Here is a 21354-nt window from a genome sequence, read left to right as displayed (position 1 = left end):
TACAGGCATTAGATGCAGCCTTAAAGCAGTACTAAGTAAGTTGTTTACCTTAATCAATCCTTTCTGTCGTCCCTCTGGGGGCAACACCAGTGTTAATGGAACAGGCCACCATTTTTACAGACTGAGATATGTTCTTGCTTGAGCTTAGACAAGTTGATATGTACCTGTACGGTCTTTGTGTGTGCCATCAATTACGCAAAACAACCAAAGATGTTGTTAGCATTTGGCCTCTCCCAGTGTATTCCTATAGCTCCAAACGGAGTGAAGTTAGAAGCGACCAAGCTCTTTCACAGGGATGCACAAAGACCAGACAGGTACGCATTAACTTGTCTAAGCTCAGGTAAAGAACATATCTCAGTATGGAAAAATGGTGACCTATTGTATTCCTTTTATGGGATGATTGGGGGTTTTTCATCTCCTCCTGGTGTCTCTGGCCAGAAAACCACATTTACAACTTTGCTGCCACCGGATAGGAGCCACCAAGACACACTAATGGAATCACAAAGAAGAAGCTAGCAGGCTAACAGGCAAAGCTAACTGTGGGCTAGCGCCACTTAAACAGTATTTACAGCCAAGTTTGATCGAAAAAAAAAAAAATATCTCCATTGTGTAATTGGATGTACAATATCCCTCTCTCTCTTTGTCTTTTCTGTCAGTGTAGTATTTGCTCTCACGGACAATTAATGAGTAACAAACACAACATGCTACGACACCTGCAGTGGCGCCTATGGCCTCTAGGGGCATGAGTTACTTAGTACTGCTTTAGAAGTAGAATGCTTGACTGGAAAAGAAACCAATTTTCCACAGCTATTTTCTTCTTCTTAATTGACACATAATAACATGCTGCCTTTGGAAATGCAATTGACATGGAAAGCCTCACGATTTGTTCCACATTGCGAATTTGTCATTGCACCATACTGTGTGTTAGGCATGCACGTGTTGTCCTGACCTCAGAGCGCCCATGCAACCCAGCGCCCCGCTGTGCTCAGTTATGTCATTACTTTCCAGCTGCATCACCTCCAGCTCATTAGCCATAGCCTGTGTGTAGCATTTGCATTTAGATGTGTAGCAACACCTCCTGCCTCAGCTGCCAATGTTGTAGTTTTAGACACATTCACATCTGGTAAATTTGCTCCATTATAGTGAGAGATTGCATCCCTTTAAACGAACGCTGTTGGCGCTGTAGAAAATTGATTTCCACTTCAGGTATCGCCTGTAACTATCTGGCATGACATACACCAATCATCACTTCGACTGGTATAACTGCACAGCCATTTAGGATTCCTATTTAGAAGATAGCCCAAATGGACTGCCGGCTCTTTTGAAGTTTTCACCTATTAGTCTCAGCTAGTCAGATATTTAAAGCTTTTCTTTATCCATGTCTCAATTTTGCCTTTCGCCTTTGTCTTTTCGAAGAAGGTCCAACAATATGGAATGTTTACAGAATCAGATGCTACATGGGTGAATGTAGGGCTGTGCAATTAATCGAAATTCTATTATAATTTCGATTATTACACTAAGTGATTAGAAAATTAGCATGATCGAAAAAAAAACCTTTTCTTATTTTTTTTTATTGAATACTTTTTTTTTTTTTTTGCCAAGCAGATTGCATTATTTCATGGCGCTGGGATTATTTTCCCTTCGCATTTCACGTGCCATGGCTCATGCTTTTGCCGGACATAAAAACAAACAGCCCTTTGTGGTGATGTCATCAGGCCGCGCTGCTCAGTTTACTTGCGCAGGTGTGAGGGCTGGCCAGCAGGGGGCAGGTGTTCCTTAATCGAGGCATACTTGGATTTCAATTATGACTAAAATCATCGTGATTATTATTTTTTCAATAATCGAGCCGCCCTAGGTGAATGTAAATGTTAATGTTGAATTATTAATAGAATTCATAATATATTAGCGTATTGCAGATGATTACATTATGGCAACAACCAGTATGTGCAGGCCAGCGACGCTTCAGAGACAATCATCAAATGTCTTCAATGTCATAAAGCTGCCAGCGAGCTTCCCACATGGTTGTTTAATATGCTCTGGATAATAGACTACTGAAAGAAGAAACGGAAAAAACAGTGTTGCAAATTAAAATTTAGTTATTCGTCGTCCTCAGGTAATTATCAGCAGATTGTTTTAGCAGAATTGTGTTTCGTAATCACACTAGAATGAAAATAAACTCAGGAGTCAATGAGCCTGCGTGGCTGTGGTGAGCTGAGAGGCGCTGGTAATGAGGGTCTTTACATGTATGTCAATAGACGGTCATTATCGAGCAGAGCTGAATTTGTTGTTATTGAATTTGAGTGTGTACAAACAGGCACCAGTCGCACTGTGTTTTCCCGATTCAACTGTGAAAGGAGGAAGATGATGGCGACACTTGGGATGTTATTAATGCATTTTGCTTACTCCAAAAAATATAAAACAGCATGGATGTTTTAAACAGTCTGGAAAGGTAGTGTTTTGCCCTGGCTGTTTTGAATTTAATAACCAGTTTTGCAGTTATTATGTGGTGTCATTCTGCAACACATAAGCTCTATTTTGCCGCTACTTCAATTGCTGTCCTTATTTTTAGTTTTATCTGCTTATTATTCCCACGCGTTAGCTTTGTTTAGTGTGTTGTTTCTATAACCATGAGAGCATTTCAAAAAACATTGCCTACACCTGTAATTCTGTGTCTGGTGCTGTCTAACAAAAATGAATGTTGAAATTGAACACATTAACACTTTTCATCTCACTAATCAATTGCCATCCAAACAGAAAAGTAGTTATTGTTAATTACTCACTTCTAACACATTTGTCACAACTACTAATCCACCTCATTTGCCGACTCTTGTCCAAAGGTTTCTGCAAAGGTCAGAGATAAGGTCCCGTGCCTCACAGTAAACTGAAAAAAAAAAAAAGCTTTCACTTCGCTGTACGCTCTAAAGCAGATTTGTGCTGCTGACCTCTACGTGAGCGCAGGCCTGAGCATGAATACTAATGAGAGAATTAATACAAGCTTCTCAACAGAATAGATAATGAATTTGACTGCACAGAACTGGATCTATTTAACAAGAAGATGGGTTCTGAAGGGCCGTGCACTGTGCAGTAAAACATTATTATACGATCGTCTCACATTTTCAATACAGATTTCAATTCCTTAATTCCATCCTAAATTAGATAAAGGTGTGGTGTCATTCAGCATAACATTATGACCACCTGCTGCTTACTGTGCCAATGTTGAGTTATGACTCAGTATTGTTTTTCCTGATATGGTAATCAGTTTTCTATTCAACTACATTTTTCATATTATAAACTAAATCTCATGGCTTTTATTACAGTAGTTATTAGAGAAATGAATGTTCCTTTAAAAAGTCCTGCTGTAGAGTTAGAAGTTTAGCATCAGCACGGGACCTGGAGGGAGACTGTACCTGGACACCTGCGGCTTATAGAAAAGTGTGGCATTGATGTACAAAAACACCGTTTTTTTTTTAGTTATTTTAGTTATTCAGGTACGCTCAATAGCAAGCTGTCTCAATAGTGAGACAGCTTGCATATCTATAAATAGTATGTAGCCCTTTGCTTTGTGAGGCTATGTTATAATGTTATGGATGTTATTATGCCGAGAGAAACTGAAGTATTTGTGCAGAGCAAATACTGTAGATAAGGAGAAGATAAGGAATGTCAACAATGGGTACAGCATGAGAGGTGCCCTTGGTAATGCTGCGCAGACACGGGCTTGAAAATTCTGTAACCCTAATGAGGATCATCAAAAAAACCTGAAGGCTTTCCACTGCACTCCTATTGAACACCAAAGCATTTCCATTCTCTCCCTCCAAAGTCCGAACTTAACCACCTGCTTTTACTGTCGCACGGTTGACTATAGCCCGGTCAGTTAAAAAGCCTCTGCAGCCAATAATACATTTGTTTCAATTAAAAGTTAATTAATTGCACTCTACAGTGCCAACATTATCTAGAATAGAACATAGCACTTCTTGAACCATACACCACTTCCATCGGCAAACTCCTCACAAGAGCTGTAGTTTTGGACACGCTTTAGCCCTGTCACCTATAACCATCGAAATCCAGTGCCTGTCAAACACCTGAAACCTCACATTTTCCTGCTTATAATTCACCACGGAGCACAAAATGTTGTCTTGCTGCTCAGAACGCCTTAAGATAATTATGTATATGTATTGTTACTCTTAATCAGGTACTAGTTTATGTTTTGCATTTCCCTACTGTTTTTCAAAAGCCAAAAGTCAGGACATCCTAACTGCACTGTTAATAGCTGGAGACTTGTTTATCCACGCCACTTGAAAGGCCTATCATCTTTTACTTCTTTTTTCGATGTTGAGTTGCCCTAGGTGTGTGATTCAGAATAGAGTTTAGTTATTGCTGTGGGACAAGAGGGCACGACTGCATGCCAGCGCGCAGCCTTGTAAAAAATGTTGACGGGGTGTAAAATGCAGGGGAACAGCTTATGTAAGGAGAAGTGCATAGAGCGAGTCTGGAGGAGCGCAGGGAGGTGAGATCAATGTGGATAGATTTTTCTGCGGTGATTGAGTCTGAGCAGAGAAGGGGCAGGTGTGGGAGACTGCAATGTGTTGTGAATCATTACAGTTCTATGCATATTTTATGATCAGCTGGATACCAGTTATTATCATGGCGGGTTTTAAGTCATTAGCACAAATGTATGAAAGAGAGGTCATGTTGTGGTTCTTGTCCAGGTTTGCAATTTTCCGATGTGATTCAGTTCACTGCACATTTTAAACATGTCCAGGAGCGTATATATAGCGTAATATAAGACTGAAATATGACCTGTATACAGAGGCAAACATCACCTGCATTTCATATTTGTAGTGGCCTAAACTACATCTCTATCAGATCTTTAAAGAACCTCTTTCTTTTATAGACACTATATTTTTATCTTTATCTTTGATTTCTATTTTATCTTGATCTCTCTTCAGTATTTTAGGCATAAATCAGTGTGATATACTCCCCTGAATCCTTGAGTGAAATCTCTGTGCAGCCTGTTTTGAGTGTAAGTGTTTCTTTATCTGCAGTGCTGCAGTGTGAGGAGACCTGTGGGACAGGGCTTCAGGCTCTGAGTGAGTAAAATGGCACTACTGAAAGCTCCAACCGCTCTCACACAGAAAACTGAAAGCTAGTGTTCTGTGCTTTAACCATGGCTCCAACTCTTTTTTTCACTGACTGAAGCAGCTCGAGTAAACAATGTCCAGACCTTCACTCGCCACATGCTTCACCTGCCAGACCTGACACCCAACAAAAGCTTTTCCATCTTCTCACTCATCAACACAAAGTTGACTTGCTGCCCAATGCAATATGTTGCTTTGGTGTTTTGGTATTTATTCACTTGCTCATTGTATCTCATGCATTAGAGATAGAAAAACATGATATTAGAAGAAATTCGACAATAATTATCCAGCATTTCACTGCGAGCTGAATAGAGTGTAAATAATCACTAAAACTGAAATGCTTTTTTTTGTCAGTCTTCGTTCAAATAACATCATTTTCAGTTGTTTGTCATTGCATGAAGCCTTTTTATATCATTTGATGCGACCTGCAGTATTCCTCCTCATTTATCTCAGACACAGAGCTCTCCTGTTGACAGTTTGTAGCTGTATTTTCTGGCTGATCGGGTTCAGCTGCTGAGTGGGACAACCTTGGGTCCGTCAGAGGACTCGGGCCGCGGCGGTGACATGTGACACTTGGCCTTGGTTTACGGCAGATGGTGAAGCCCTGCTGTCGGAGGGAGGAAGATACAGCTGAGGCTTATGATGACACTGTCCTGGACTCATGGCTGATAATAAATGCAAAAAAATCACACAAAACTGGAACCTAAGCAACCACTGTTTTCTACAGATATCACAACATCTGCAATTAACGTAGAACCCACAAACGCCACCTTTTACACTTTTAGATCTATTTTTTTTGCCTGATTTGTTGAGTATTTAACCTGAACATTTTGATTGAAAATTAGCGTATTCAAAGACAAACGACAATATCCAAAGAGCTTATTTGTCAATAACAAATGTATACATTTAAACCTGTTAACCAGTATCCAGAGTTCGTTCCTACAAAATTAGGTTTTATTTAGGTATTTTTTTATTTCCATGTGAAAATATTGAACGAAAGAAAACTTGCAGTACATTTTTCTCTTTTATTTCTGTCTGTAATCGATTGCAGAAGCCTCCGGATACCTCACGATTCGATATGATCAATACAGCCATGGATATGATATGCAATACATGGCTCACGATAACGATAATCTCACGATACGCCGATACTGCGATCATTGATATATTGCACAGAATTACAGTACATTACAATTTTAAAAGAGACATGCGATTTTAACAACTTTTTTTAACATGCAAGATATAATTCAGGATTTGTTTTCATGGGCATTGTACCTCACAACTGGCGCACACACTGGGAATGTGTCATTGATCGGTCAGTGGCATCACTTCATTCACATTAAAATAAAAAAGAAACCACCATCCTGTTTCAAAGGAATAAATGAACCACAAATTAATCTTATTAATTTGATTTGAGTACAAAAGTAATCAAAAGTAATATATCTGTGTGACAGTGTTTCGCCCAAAGTATTGGCATCGTATCGTTCTGCAAAATATCGCGATATATCCCAAAATCAGCTCTAGTGTCATTCATATTTTGTTCTATTCTCTCCCTTAAACACACGGTTGTTCTGTCTCTTTGGTTGGTCTGGTGCTTTGTGGAAACTGGTTTGTTTTTGGACCTTGAGCATCCTTTGTGCTTGTTTTGTTCTCTCTTGTGGCTCTCCATTGACCCATCTGTCCTTTTCCTCTTACCTTCTGCTCACTGTCACACGCCCAAAGACCAAAGCTCACGCTCCGTGCAGCACCACACTTCATCTTTTGTCAGTGTAATGCTCAGTTTTATTCTCTGTTTTTAGGTCGTCGCCTGGAGCTAACAGAAGAGCTGCGCCGCCAACCCACAGATATCAGTAAGTTGCTGTTGTGGTACTTTAGCACATTATTACAGCAGAGTATGCTTCAAACTTCATAGTAAGATTCAGGTACACTTACTTGTATTTAAACCTTTAATGTCCAGAGGGATGGGTGAAACCTGTCCAGAGCAGTGGGCAGGTTTGCATGGATGGAAACCCCTTCAGGTTAATGGTCTCGAGCATTGGCTGGTATCAGTACAAGGTATTAAGTCGTTATTTCCCCCCAAACAAAAGTGAAACTATGTGAGGCTGTTTTTATTGACAAATATAAAAATTGACTTTCAATCAGATGGTATTGTGGGAGTTGTTGTTCAGTGCTTACATGCTGATTCTGTACAGCCCCTGTTTTGTGCAACAATTGCATTGTATTCAACAGGTCAGTAAATACAGTTTATTGCACACTTATATGATGATGATATATTTGAATCTTCAAGCGGCTCTGCAATAAAACTGGTTCGAGTTTGTACTCACCCGTTTGGGTTTGAACACGTCCTTGGATCTTGCCAGTGTTTGCTTCCACAGTGACCCGATGCTTTGTTTATTGACGAAACAAAACAAATCAATTCTTGTCACTGCCAGGGCCAACTGTCCCTTCAGGCATACATTTTGAATTACAGTAGGAGAGGATACCAGCGTCTTCGGCCTTTCCACCTCGTGAGCTACATTTGCACAATAAAGCAGCAGAGATGCAAAGTAAACCCTGAACCGTTAGTCAACAAGATGGTACTTCAACACAAGCAACACAACCAAGTTAACACTATACACAGCTCCCTAACTCTTACAGTTTATTTTTTGTACGATTTTCCAAACACCTCTTTACCCTCTTTTCCTGTTTGATATGAGACTGAACCACAAAGTGCTGGTGAGTGAGAGTGAGCAGCTTGTGAGCTCCTGTAGGAGGAGAGAGCGGTGTATCCTGGGAACGGCAGACTGAAGGCGCTCTGTAGTGAGGAGGAGAGGGAGAGAACCTACAGCACTGAGCAATCCAAAGTGGTGTGAGTCTTTTAACGCTGGCACCACGCATCATTTATTAATCCCGTGCTAGAATATTAATCCACAGTGGTGCTACTGTAGTGTGGCACAAAAATAAAATCACATGAATGTCAGCAGTGGATTTTCAAGATTGATGCACTGACAGCTCACACCTTAACTGTGCTTTGTTGTCATCATCACTCATAGCACTTTTTTTTCTATCAGGTACAAAATACAACAACACAAAAACTCTAGGCCTGTCACAAAAATTACTATATCGATTTATCGTTCAATAAATGACAGACAAACATATATTTCCAGGCTCTATATAGATTAAAAGTACATTTTACTAATGTTTTTGAAGATATATTAATCCATACTTTTAAAGCAAGAGGCTATTGTGATTTATTTATTTTTCTTTCTATTGGCCAAGAAAACACAAAAGATTGAAAAAGAAATAGTTTGAGTGTTTGTGGCCACTTTACAGATTCTACTTAATTAAAGGGGCTAGATGCAAGTTAGCCATTTCATGCTCACCATCACCTGCCATCTCAGGTCATACGTGTAACTGCACCTTCTATATTAAGCTTGTGCATGACGGCAATTCGGACCCGAGGTAACACCTTTTTGAGTGACAGTGCAGGATTTCAGAGGCAGTTGTGGTGAACAGGTCTGAGCTCATTCTACACATTAGGACATTGTTGGAACATTTAGGGGGAGGAAATGAGATAATTTTACATTTTTTAAACTCCGTGTAGTCCCTTTAAAAACATATAAACATTTTAAGCGATAACATTTTCAAATAACTACAACTAAACCACTGCAGATATACGTAAACATTAAAATGGGGACTAGACTAGATCTAAGCGAGAACCAGAACTAAATGTCTCAAAATCCAGGCTTTGATCCTGGATCCAGGCCAACTTGTCAACTTGCATGGAGCTATTACAAAAAGGGCCAGGTAAGGAACCAGCCAAGGCAGAGCTATGCCCAAAACATTACTAAATCAGATTTCCCTTAGATACGCTCAATCATCATCAGTTAATTCATTTTCCTAATTTCTGTAGTGGCCGGGCGAGGCCTCTCCCTGCTTCAAAAAGGCTGGAGATGCTGCCGTGTGACTCAGCTGCAGATGACTGACCTCATCCCCTCACATGAGTAGTCTGTGATCATCCTCTAAAATAGATGTCCATATGTCGCCTTGTCTTTGTTCAGCCGTGGCTTCTTGTGCCGGGATAGGCGCAGCAGTGGCACTTCTGGGATGACTGCGTTTTGGGCTCGACGCAGTTTCAGCCAGCTGCCACGCTTCACTTATTCTGATTAAATCCTTTGAAGATGGAGAAGAAAGAGACAAAGCATACAGCCATCTCGTAACTTATTATGCATCATCAAAAGCTTCACCTGAGACATTCATTTCATATGTCTGCGCCATACCAAGCAGGGACATATTAAAAAAACAGGGTGTATGTTTATTAGCTGACAGTGGTATAGAAGTGGTGTATGCTCTCTTTCAAGATTCTAATGTTTCAAAGTGTGATATGTTTAATTTCTATTGCATTTGGTGAGGAAATGGTAATATGTTGTGCGGCTTGATTAAATAACCATTATGTCCTGAAGGGAACACAATGCTGAAGAGACACTGAACTGTACAGCTGCCACATCTGTTATTCCATATGGTGTAACAGTAACGTTATTCATCCATTATGCTATTTCTGTTGTTTTAAATAGTTTCAATTTTTGGAGCTTTGTTAACTTGGACTTAGTATTATAATGCTTGTGCTGGTCTAAATGGAGCCTGAGCCGATAGCTGGCTGATCCCCATGGCTCTTCGGTGGGAAGTGTTGTTGTGAAGGCTAGAGGTGCTTGACAAGCTCGTAAGTACCGGTACACTGGAAGCATGTTCTTGGCACTCAGAGAAATGGCAGAATGCTCAGGTGTCGAAACTGAGCATTCTGCCACTGAGTCCCGATGTGTCCGGCCCTCTTTAAACACTGATACAGATTATATGAATATGAATACCTGACATTTGAAGGCGAGTAAAGATACTTGGATACCACAGGAGAGATTGGGTTTAGCTCTAGTTGCAAAATGACTGCAGTGAGTGTTCATTAGTGCCAGATCACAGTGGTACCTCTTGATGATAATGTCACTACTTCATTAACTCCCGAAGGTCAATAAGAGACGCCCTGAGGCTTAGGTCACCGCACGACACCGGACCGATCATTTTACACTTACACAGACACACTCCCATACAGGAGGATATTGTTGTGTGTATAGTGCATGGAAAATGACACCTGAAAGGCATACACAAACCTTACAGTATACATGCCTTTCAGTCATGTGACTTTTGTTGTTATGGCGGCCATTTTCAATACCAAAGTAGAATTATACAGTACTACAAATATTTCTATGACTACAACATGTAACAATATCGCTACTCAGGATATAAATGAAAGACAACTGATTGACAGTGGCATTTTTATGTGCTTGTAATCATTGCTCAAGAAGATAACAGTAAAAACACACTGCACGTTTATATGAAGAAACCAGTGAGTCAGTGTTTAAGCTGCTCAAGACGTTAGCATGCTACCAGTTAGCATTTAGCTTCAAGGCTCTGACCTCAGGGAAAGCCCTGAACCACACTTCAAACATCTAGACTTGGCCACAACATGTGACAGAGGTCAGAGCTGAGCTGCTACTGTAGTATTTCCTCAGTGTTCATAGATGTGAGGCACACATGTGTTTATCGTGTTGAAGCCATTGACAGTTGGTTGACAGTTGCTAATCGGTAGCATGCTAACGTCTTGAGTAGCTTAAACACTGTTGAGACTCTGTTGACATGACAAACTTTGAAAACCACAAGGTTTCTGTTTCCTCTTTTTTCTCTCTCTCTCTTTGATGTGTTAATTTAGTCTGAGGAGTGAAGCAGATCCTTAGTAAATCCTGCTGTGGCTCGACGGACAGAGCTGTGACGTCACGGTCTGTGCCACATTTGCTGGTTATATCACATAAACGTGCGCTCTCTGGGGCCGTGTTTTACTGTTAATTTCCTGAGCAATGATTCCGAGTATATAAAGATGCCACTGTCATCCTGAGCAGAGATATTGTTCCATGTTGTAGTACTGCATAATTCTACTTCGGTATTCAAAATGGAGACCGGAGCTATGCGTGATGTCATTTGAAACTGATGTATAGATCAGTCTCAGTCATTTTGGTTGGCAAATCAGCTGTTTGGAAAGGCATCACCCGGCCCAGGAATCAGACCTGGGACATTCTTGCTGTGAGGTGAGAGTACTTACAACTCAACCACTGTGTTGTCAGTTTGTAGACTCACGAGAAGCAGATTCGATGTGATGTAACAGGATTTCAATGGTAGCAGTAATAATCCAGCTTTGTGAAGGCATGGGATCAGTGCTGTTGTTTTGTGTGGCTTGTTGATCCCTGTCAATCTCTGTTCTGCTCTTTATAGTGTCTCTTATGGGCTCTGGCTCCGTCACCCAGGAATCAGAAATCACTACTCAGCACCACACAATGAAACTTGTCAGCTTGTGTATCTGCACTGCTCCATCACTTGCATTGATTCAGGCGTCCTCACAGGTGCCCTTTGCTTCAAAGAGCTTTTTGTGCATACCAATGAGAGGGCCGTAAACTGCACTTGTAAATTATACATGGACTCGACATTTCTCTACATTGTGGATTAACTCTTATTTTTTCACCTCAGAGTCTTTATACATGTCAGGTTTATCCTCCACTACAACAAAGCAGCCTTAGCCTAATCACTAGTGCTATTCATTTGAGAGCCAAGGAAAACATGCTAACAAGCAATCTTCTGCTTGTTAGGTCTATTTGCAGAGCACAGCCTGTGCACAAAGTAATTCAAAGTGCTTTACAGAATGTATTCAACCACACATAAAACGTTATACAATCTACAAACATTAATAACTGCTATAAAGTTGAATATACAGGAAAGAGTGTAGTAGATAATCATTTGTACACAAGTAGAGCTCATTTAAAATCAGAGACATGAGCACTAATAGGGTTATATATCTCGGTTGTAGTCAGGACTCAAACAGAACTTTGTGTCTGTGGAGCAAAGACGATGATTTCAGTCTCAAGTTGAGTGAATCTACAGGCCCCTTTTCACCTGCTGCGAAATACTTAGATCAGAGCGTCATCTGCCTAGTTGTGGTAGGTTGTTAACAGCCCTTTCTCAGCAACGAAAAAAGAAATCAAAGTGCACAGTCATCGCTGCGATGCCATTTCAAAACCACAATGTTGGTGAATAGAGAAGATGACTTTACACATCAAATACTTTGGGCAGGTGCGTAGGAGACGAGGGAGCAACCCATGTTACATTGATCAGGAAAAATCCCACACACTGCCAAACTTATTGTAAAATATATTTTATTTTATAAGGACATTAAGACTTAAAGCCACACCACCATGTAGACCAAATTGACCAAATACATACAATTGAAATAGTGTACAAGCAATTATTTTCTGACAAATATTATCATAATTAAAAAATACCTCATAAATGAACAAACAAACATGTGTATTTGCTGTGAGTGTCTCAGCTCTCCTAAGACATGACTGTAACTTTACCAGGAGTGGGTACATCTCTAGCTCGTCTCCATGGAGATGTTGACTGAAAGTCAGTAGTCAGCTGTAAGAGCATTTTCTGTGTTGACCTGGTAATTAAGAGCGTGTTTTATACTGATGGCAACAGTATAGTCCAAAATGTTGAACAGTGTGCCTTTAATGTTCTTATTCACCTATTCACCTTATTCGCGTGGGCGCCGCCATGAATTGTGCCCGCCCCTCCACTCCCATCAGTTAACATAGGACTGGAGAAGTCCTACCGTTAGGCCGCGCAGTGTAGAGTTCTTGGTGCAAAGGAACATTGGCTATTTTCTATACTGGAAGTGTCAATACAATGGAAATGCTGATCCGTGGCAAAAAGAGGCAAAAGTGGGCAGGGCAGAATAAGGTGAATAAAATAAAATATATATTTTGGCAGTGTGCAGAAAACCACAATGTTAAAATTTGGACAGTGGCCTTGGTTACAACACTTCCACTTTCTTGCGCAGGGTTTGCATAAAATGTCTGTTTGGAATGAATGTGCAAGTGAATGGTGCTATTGATGAATATTTTTACTAAGGAAGATTTATTAAAATGCACCATAAACATGGACATCCTATACCACTTTGACAAGCTCTTGCATAACATACAGATGCATTAGACATAGCACAGGTCAAATTTGCCTTTACAAAACATGTTAGTACTGGGTGCTCAGCGTTTTATCCAGAGTAAACCAAACTAGCTTTGCTACAAGGATGCCAAGCCCTTTGCCTTGGTGCTGCAGCAGCGCTAAGACAGAGCCCGCCTCATTACCAAACCACTGCACCGTTCCTGCCTGGCACAGTTTCCACAATGAAATGTGTTAGAGAACGATTTCCCCGAAGAAATCTAGGTTTAGCAATCCACAATCTTAAAATAGCTTTGAATCATGCATTATTACACAGCACGCCTGGCTCCTCTGTCAAACTGCTCATGCTCTATTGTCTCCCCTCTGAATTACTCCCCAAACTCATTAACATAGATTTATATTTGACATAATGTTGCAGAAATGACTTTTGACTCAAATGAGACGATATACTTCGAAAGGCATTTGTTGTTGATGAAAGAATCTGCAGCGCAAACATTTATCTTTTTTGCAATGCCATATATTTGGATTAGAAATACAGAATGCATTATTGATGTGTCACTGTTAATTAACTTTTTTTTTCACTACTGTAGGGCTTCAACACAAAACTATAAGTCAGTTTCTCTACTTACTGTGTGATACTGAAAATAGTTGTCTACACCAAATATAAAATGTACCAAATAATTTCTCATAATTGCGTGACTGTTGTAAAAGGAGAGATGAACATAATGCAACTTCATCCTCCCAGGAGTCGGACACTGTCAAACAGATTTTAGACACATTCATTCACTGTTATGGAAGTGTCAGCGCAGCACAATGGCATGGACTGATAATCAGAACCGGGCTTTTGTTTTGGTCAAAGATGGTGCCGCGTTTCTGTGAAGCCTATAGTGTCCTCTGTTTGTGAGATTAATCCGCCCCTGTCGTCTGGCCAGCAGCGATACTGAACCCAAACAGCTCCACATGCCTGCTCACTGCCCTGTGCCCATTTCTATAGTCTGCTTTGCCATTCTATTGTGTGGGGTTTGGGCTTTGACTGGCGACTGGTTATCCAAGATATGTCTGGCTTCCTGAGGTTGACGTCTCCATCTGTTGCTGTCAAGGCATTTTATTGTGAAGTGAACTATAGTTTGCATAAAGCTTGTTTCCGAGGGGCTGCCAAACTATCTTTACTTCTGATTTACAAGGTGTCATTGCAAAATTCATGTACAATAGGCCAGAATGAATGAGAGTGTGTGTGAGTGTTGGTGGTCGGAAGGGCTGATGATTGACAGCCTTGCCTCAGTCAATGGGCGGCTGTGACTACAATAGTAACTTACCATCACTGAGTATGAATAATGACTGCAGTGGGGCTGAAAAGCACAATACATTACAATACAATACATATTATTATTATTATTATTATTGTTTTTATTGTTGTTGTTATTTTTATAAGATAACATAATCCTTTATTGATCTCACAACGGAGAAATTCACTTGTTACAATCGGCATTCAATAAGATCACTCAGAGTGTGCAAAAACAGACAGGAAATGTGCAAACAGTTAAATAGTAGAAAACGAGGTATCTTATGTACAATAAGTAAAGCAAAAATCTTAGGGGGCGGAGTTATAACAATAGAGCTGGTTTGTTCATTTGAGCTGGTTCGTTCAACCAGGCCCCTCAGGTTTGGCTCAGGGCTTCCACCAAGGACTCTTCAAAGTATGCGGGCAGTCCCTAACAGCACCGTCTTTTGTATTTCTTTGGCACTGACTCTGCAAGGGAGTTTATCCAGTTGCTCTTGGAGCCCTTTCTTGACAGTTCCTAAAGCACTATTGCCATAACTTTAGTTTTGGTGTTCCACATGCGCTTTATTTCAATCTCCAGATCTCAATACTTTGTGATTGTCTTCGCTTCTTATTTTTAAGATGTTTTTGTCATATGGGAAAGCCACATCGATAAAATTAAAATTGCATCCCACGTTGTCAGTTTTCTTCAGTGGAAGAAATAAAACCGTCATTTTCATTGAAGTTTACTGACTACTTTCTTACATTTCGCCAAACACCAGGGCAATTGTCCAGAAATGATTTGTTGCCATTGCCACCAAAGTGCCAATAGCGGTCTGCCTGTTACTGCTCAGTGAGTCTGTCCCACAGTGAGATAAGAGGATATTCTCCGGCCCAATATTGCCTCCTCTGTTCAGTGCGCTCCCCGAATACAATGACCGCTACTGCATCCAATGAATATTATTAGCATTTTTCTGTGGATTGTGTGGAGACAGCTTTGTGGGAGTATGAGAACAGGCTATTTTCAGAATCTGATACCTGAGCGGACTCTTAAAGAAGTCGATACTGCCGCATATAGTCCAGAACAAATGCATTTATAATACACCCCTTATGGCTTTTCATTAGCTTTATGTCTGTTATTGTAGATGTTTTTAAACCCAGTGGTTACTATCTAAGAAATGTGCCTTTCGGATGCTATTGGAAGCAGAAAAGTACTTCCAAAAGCCAGAAGAAAGCATAAGACTAAACTTATTTTTCTAAAGCTTTCCCCATATGAAAATAGAGTAGGAATAGCTGGCTTGCAAGGCTAAGGCAATTTTAAAGAACTAAGTAACTTGTTTACCATAATAAATCCTTTTCATAGTCCCTCTAATACAAGTGTTAATGGGATGATTGGGGGGTCTTTCATTTCCCCCGGTGTCTCTGGCCAGAAAACTACAATTGCAACTTTCCTGCCTCCAGGTCGGTGCCACCAATACACACTAATGGAATCACGAAGAAGAAGCTAACAGGCTAACGGGCAAAGCTAACTGAGGGCTAGCGCCACTTAAACTGAATTTACAGCCAGGTTTGAGTGAAACAAATATCTCCATTGTGTTATTGGATGTACAATATCCCTCTCTCCCTTTGTCTTTTCTTTCAGCGTAGTATTTACTCTCACGGACAATTAATGAGTAAAAAAACACAACATGCTGTGACACCTGCAGTGGCGCAAATGGCCTCTAGGGGCATGAGTTACTTAGTTCTGCTTTAAGTCTGAGTCATGAATAAGACTTTCCTTATCCTTGTCTATGTACTCCTTCCACAGATTGAGAACCGTTGATCTAGGTCACCAAGATGAGCAGTTTTCAGTATTTTTCTTCTTGTTTGAAAGGAAGCGGAAGGGAGGCGGACAGGCCAAAATGCTGGCTCTGATTAAAAGTTAATAAAGGCCGATGGTTGAATAGCCGGAGAAAGAATGATTTTTAGAGAAGTGGAAATGGGCTGATAGATGGATTTCAAAAGGTCTTTCAAAAGCGAGATCTTGCGGCTTTGTGTCAGAATAGCAATTCTTTCCTTCATCCCCAGACTCTCCAGGCGACAGCTCAGGGTAAATGACACAGCCAGGTGGGACAGTGTTCATTCTGCGCTGTCAGGTATTGCAGCAAGGGTTTAAGAGCTTACTCATATTTACAGCCGTGTGCAAATTTTTGAGTGAGCCGTAAAGTGGAAAAAGTTAAGGATTGGTGAGTTTATTTTATGTGATTATATTATGACATTATATTATTATATTGTGATTCACTCTACGTTTAATCTCAGTTATCATCAGTTGTTAATGGACAGGTTTACAGCCAATCTTGTTACACCTCATTGTTTGAAAAATGGAATATGAACAGTATATTAAGTGTTGAACTAAGTAACTTGTTTACCTTAATAAATCCTTTCCGTAGTCCCTCTGGGGGTAATACAAGTGTTATTGGAATGATTGGGGGGGGGTCTTTCATCATCCCCTGGTGTCTCTGTCCAGAAAACCACCCCTGCAACTTTCCCTGCGCTGGGTCGGAGGCGCAATACACACTAATAGAATCATGAAGAAGAAGCTAACAGGCTAACGGGAAAAGCTAACTCTGGGTTTGCGCCACTTAAAAAGTATTTACAGCCAAGTTTAAATGAAAAAAAATCATCTCCATTGTGTAATTGGGTTGTGGCACAATATCCCTTTCTCCCTTTGTCTTTTCTGTCAGCGTAGTATTTACTCTCACGGACAATTAATGAGTAAACTTAATGAACTGCATTGGGACAAAAGCTGTAGCGTATTGATCATGTTACTTCTCTTCCTGAAAAGTGTTTATCCCATGACACATCCCAAGCTTTTGTGCTGTCTCTGACTAATCTGCGTTCATAAATAAACATCAGTGATTTATGTGTTGCTACTATTTATCTGTGGACTAAACAAATTGCCACCATTTTAATTAGCACTTTTCCCCCTAATCTGTCTCATCTCCTCCGTCTCATTTGGGTTTTTGCAGTAACAGTCAACTTTGGGTGTGATTTCAGGCTGTTTATTGCCGGAAAAATGCAAAGTTTGTCGTTAAACCATAATGCTCTTTCCCATCTGAAATAGCTGTGGTGGGGTTGTTAAGTCCCTCTGGTCAGGTTTTGCATATTGAAATATCTTTGAGCTTTTCAACTTGCTTTTTTTTCCCGCTTGTGAGTATTGCACCAAACCCAGTTGACAGGCTCAATTAAACCCTGTGAAATCGACTGTCTCCCTGTGGGGCCTTTTAGTCGCGTTTAGCTCTTTGGGACTTGGGCCAGTCGCCAGGCAAACTTCACTGTTTCTTGTTCCCCTTTAAATCTAGGACAACGTCACGCTATGAGCCTCTGGTGATTAAACTAATAGAAGATGAAATACACAAACATCTCAGTGCATGCACGGTCAGAAAAGTATTATAAGATTTTGTACTAGAATGACTCAGGTGGATAAAGATATTGTGGCATAACAGGATTGCTGATCTGTTCATTTGTTTGTGTTCTTCTACTGTTGCACATTGTCTCAAAAACAGCACCTCTGATAGTACGTTTCGGCAGAGTGACAGAAACATGGCTGCCAGTCAGTGCCAAAGACCTTTCTGACAATTATCAACTTACCAATACCAATCATCTAGACCAGTGGTTCCCAACCTTTTAAGCCTTTTATACCTGCCTTAACCGAGCACATTTTCTCCAGTTCGGCTTTAGCCAAATCTAAAAACTTCTCAACTGATGAGCGACAGTGTTATGCGTCATTTGAAAGCTAAGGCCTCCAAAACTGATGGCAAGTTTTGTTGCGTTATTGTCACCTTTTTGATGTTTTTTTTGTCGTGTTTTCGTTGTGTTTTCACCGTTTTTTTGTCATGTTTTAGTCACTTATTTGCTCTATCATTGTTGCTTTTTGGGCATGTTTTTGACGTTTTTTGGGTCACTTATTTGTTCCTTTTTTGTCACTCTTTTGTCGCTTTTTTTATGGTCACTTATATGTTGTGTCTTTTTGTCGCTCTTTTCTCACTTTCTTTGTTGTATTTTCATCCTTGTTTTCGTCGCTATTTTGACCCTTTTTTCAAGAAGCTTTTAGATTTGGGTAAAGCCGAACTGGAGGACATGTGCTCGGTTCAGGTGGGGGTTAAGAGGTTACGCGCCTGCACACACCCCTGGTTAAGAGACAGTGTACTGGGCTAACGGCACTTAGACAGAGCCCTTATGTCTGTCTATCGCTTCACCCATTAGTCAGTATTCAAACTAAATAATCGCCAAAACCTTGAAAATTCTGAAACGTTCTCGCCACATCCAGTTAAAGATAATTAGCGCAGCAAACTTGTTTCTTTGTAAATACTCAATTCAATGACTGCATGCCGCCACTCTTTTCTTAGACTGACTAGGGCTGAAAAACAAACGGTGGCTATGGCAACAGTCCGGGGTGACGAAGGATGATCGCTACACCACCCCCCTCCCGCGCTGCCTCTCGTTTGGACACTGGCACATTGGAGAGCGGGGCTGGATCTCAACAGCCCCACTGGAGCTCCTCTGCCCGGGCTTCCTGTCCCCTGTGCAGCGCTCTTGTTGTGCTTGGAGACGAGTGCGGGGCTGACGCTGAATCTCAATGAGGCTCTGAGGAAACTCATTTTCTCTCTCGCTGATAGTGCCTTTATTCTTAATTTACAAGCGGAACAATGTGCCACGCTCAAGCGAATGCACAATTTGTTGACATAGTTGGAATGATGGAGCTCTGAAACCTTTAGGTGCTTGTCGTTGTAAAGATGACCTAAGAATTATTCGAATCCAGGAGTTGTTGGAGACTTAATTCAAATTTGAGGCACTTTCTTGTTTTAAGGGTTCATAATTAAATTTGAAACCAAAAGTAACACAAGAAACCCAAGTCTATCGGATTTTCGGATGAGCGGATAGTATTTTCTGCCAGCATAAATACATTTTAGCTTTGCTTCAGCAGAAAGAATAAACGCACAACAGCCTGCTGACAAGTGCCAACCTCTCTGCCTGCAACTGTGCATCTCTAGACATATATATATAGTCGACTCCATGGCATACAATTTCCCAGTGTTACTGCAAAACACCACTTGTACAGTACCCCTCTAACTGCCCTTAAGCTCTAAAGCCTTTGTTGTCTCTGTAGTGAAACGTGTCCTCTGCATTGGCTATTTATATTCACGTTACCATATTGTAGCTTTAATAAATCTTAACTGAATTTGCTGCACAGTTTGTTCTCAGATATCATGTCCGTGCTTCTCTGCGGTTTCGTGCTCCTCCTCCTCCTCCTCCTCCTCCTCCTCTGTCAAGCCTCGTATCCACCAGCGCTGGTTTTAAATTACCCCTTTTAACAGATCCAGCCACTTATTAAATCCAAACTGCCCTTTAATGTGCCCTGCAGCGCTGTAGTGGTGGTCATCATATTAAATCTATCACGTAATAGTTTTTGGGCTTGTAATACAAAAGCATCTGGGCCACACTGGGCGTTTTTCTGGATTTAGTGAATGCGAGGGGCTTGTTCGAGCATGTGGTCTGGTGCTGTCGTGAGTGACTGTTGTTATCAATTTGAATCAATAATCAAGAGTGTTGTAATGACTTAAAAGCTAATGTGAAAGTGTTCTTTTCAACCTTCATGACAAAAACACAAACAAAGCATGAATGACTCGTTGACTCGTGATGTTTCTGTGCTAAAAAATAGTCTATTTTTTTCCTTCTTTTGGAGACGGAGCATATTTTAGTTTAGTTTGGTTTGTAGTGAGATTTTTAGGGCCAAACATCTCTTCTCAGTGGTCTATAGGTAAGTTAGATGTGTTATTTGTGGTCTATAGGAAATATCCATGAACCAGGTCCTGGAATCACAAGGAGATTGTCCTGGACTTTAGGAGACACCACCCATCTCCTCTGTGACCATCAATGGTGAGGAGATTGAGGTCTCCTACAAATACTTTGGGCTGCAGGTGCATGAGACGCTGGACTGGTCGGTGAACACTGATGTTCTCTACAAGAAAATGCAGTGCAGACTCTTTTTCCTGGGGAGGCTTGCTTTCTTTCTGCAAGATCTGCAAGAAAGTTTTCCAATTGTTCTAGCAGGCAGTTGTGTGGCTCATGCTCTTGTCTATGGCGCTGTGTGCTGGGTGAGGTAACAGCAGGCAGAGGGATACACAGAGACTGGACAAACTGATCAGAAAGGCCTCCTCTGTGATTGGAGCCGATCAGGATTCTGTAGTGTCAGTCATGGAGAGGAGAACATTAGGAAAACTGCTCTCTGTGATTGACTGGTGATGAGGCAGAGGAGCTCTCACTCTCCTGCTCCACCGAAAGACTCAGGAAATCTTCCTTACCCGATTAGGATGTAAAATACATCCTTGTGTGGGAGGGGCTCAGTGGGAGGAATGATAGCTGTAGTACTTCTTACTATTCTCCGCACTGTCCTATTTGGTTGATTTTCTTTTAAAGGAACAGGCCGCCGTTTTTTACATACTGTGATATGTTCTTACCTGAGCTTAGACGAGTGGATACGTACCTGTCTGGTCTTTGTGCGTGTCCATGGAAGAGCGTGGTAGCTTCCAACCTCGCCCCCATTTAGAGCTATAGGAATGCATTGGGAGAGGCCAAATGCTAACAACATCTTTGGTCTTCTTGCATGACTGAGCGTATGCACAAAGACCAGACAGGTACTCATCAACTCACCTAAGCTCAGGTAAGAACATATCTCAGTATGTAAAAATGGTGGCCTGTTCCTTTAAGTTAAGGCTAATTCTTTTATTCTGTTGCTTTTATGTGTGACTGATTTAAGCAGCACATGAACTGAATTGGGATCTATAAAGCATAAATTATGGTATCATATCGTATTGTTTTTTCAGTCTTGGATATTTTCACATTTTTAAATCTTGCTCCCTTTTCGATCTCATTAAATAAAGA

At 40.8% G+C, this 21354-nt stretch overlaps 1 protein-coding gene across 4 annotated transcripts in view; it reads left to right on the top strand.

The window, feature by feature from the left end:
• apba2b (amyloid beta (A4) precursor protein-binding, family A, member 2b) overlaps positions 1–21354 on the top strand; it is a 60585-nt gene that overhangs the window by 6847 nt on the left and 32384 nt on the right. For all 4 annotated transcript variants that reach the window (XM_079555671.1, XM_079555672.1, XM_079555673.1 and 1 more), the window contains exon 2: positions 6935–6985. The gene's annotated coding sequence lies outside the window, so the exon portion shown is untranslated. The remainder of the gene's footprint in view (positions 1–6934; positions 6986–21354) is intronic.

This window comes from Gobius niger (genome assembly GCF_951799975.1).
Source record: "Gobius niger genome assembly, chromosome: 4".
Classification (NCBI taxonomy): Eukaryota; Metazoa; Chordata; class Actinopteri; order Gobiiformes; family Gobiidae; genus Gobius; species Gobius niger.
The sequence above is the reverse complement of the archived record's forward strand: the minus strand, read 5'-3'. Positions and strand labels throughout refer to the sequence as shown.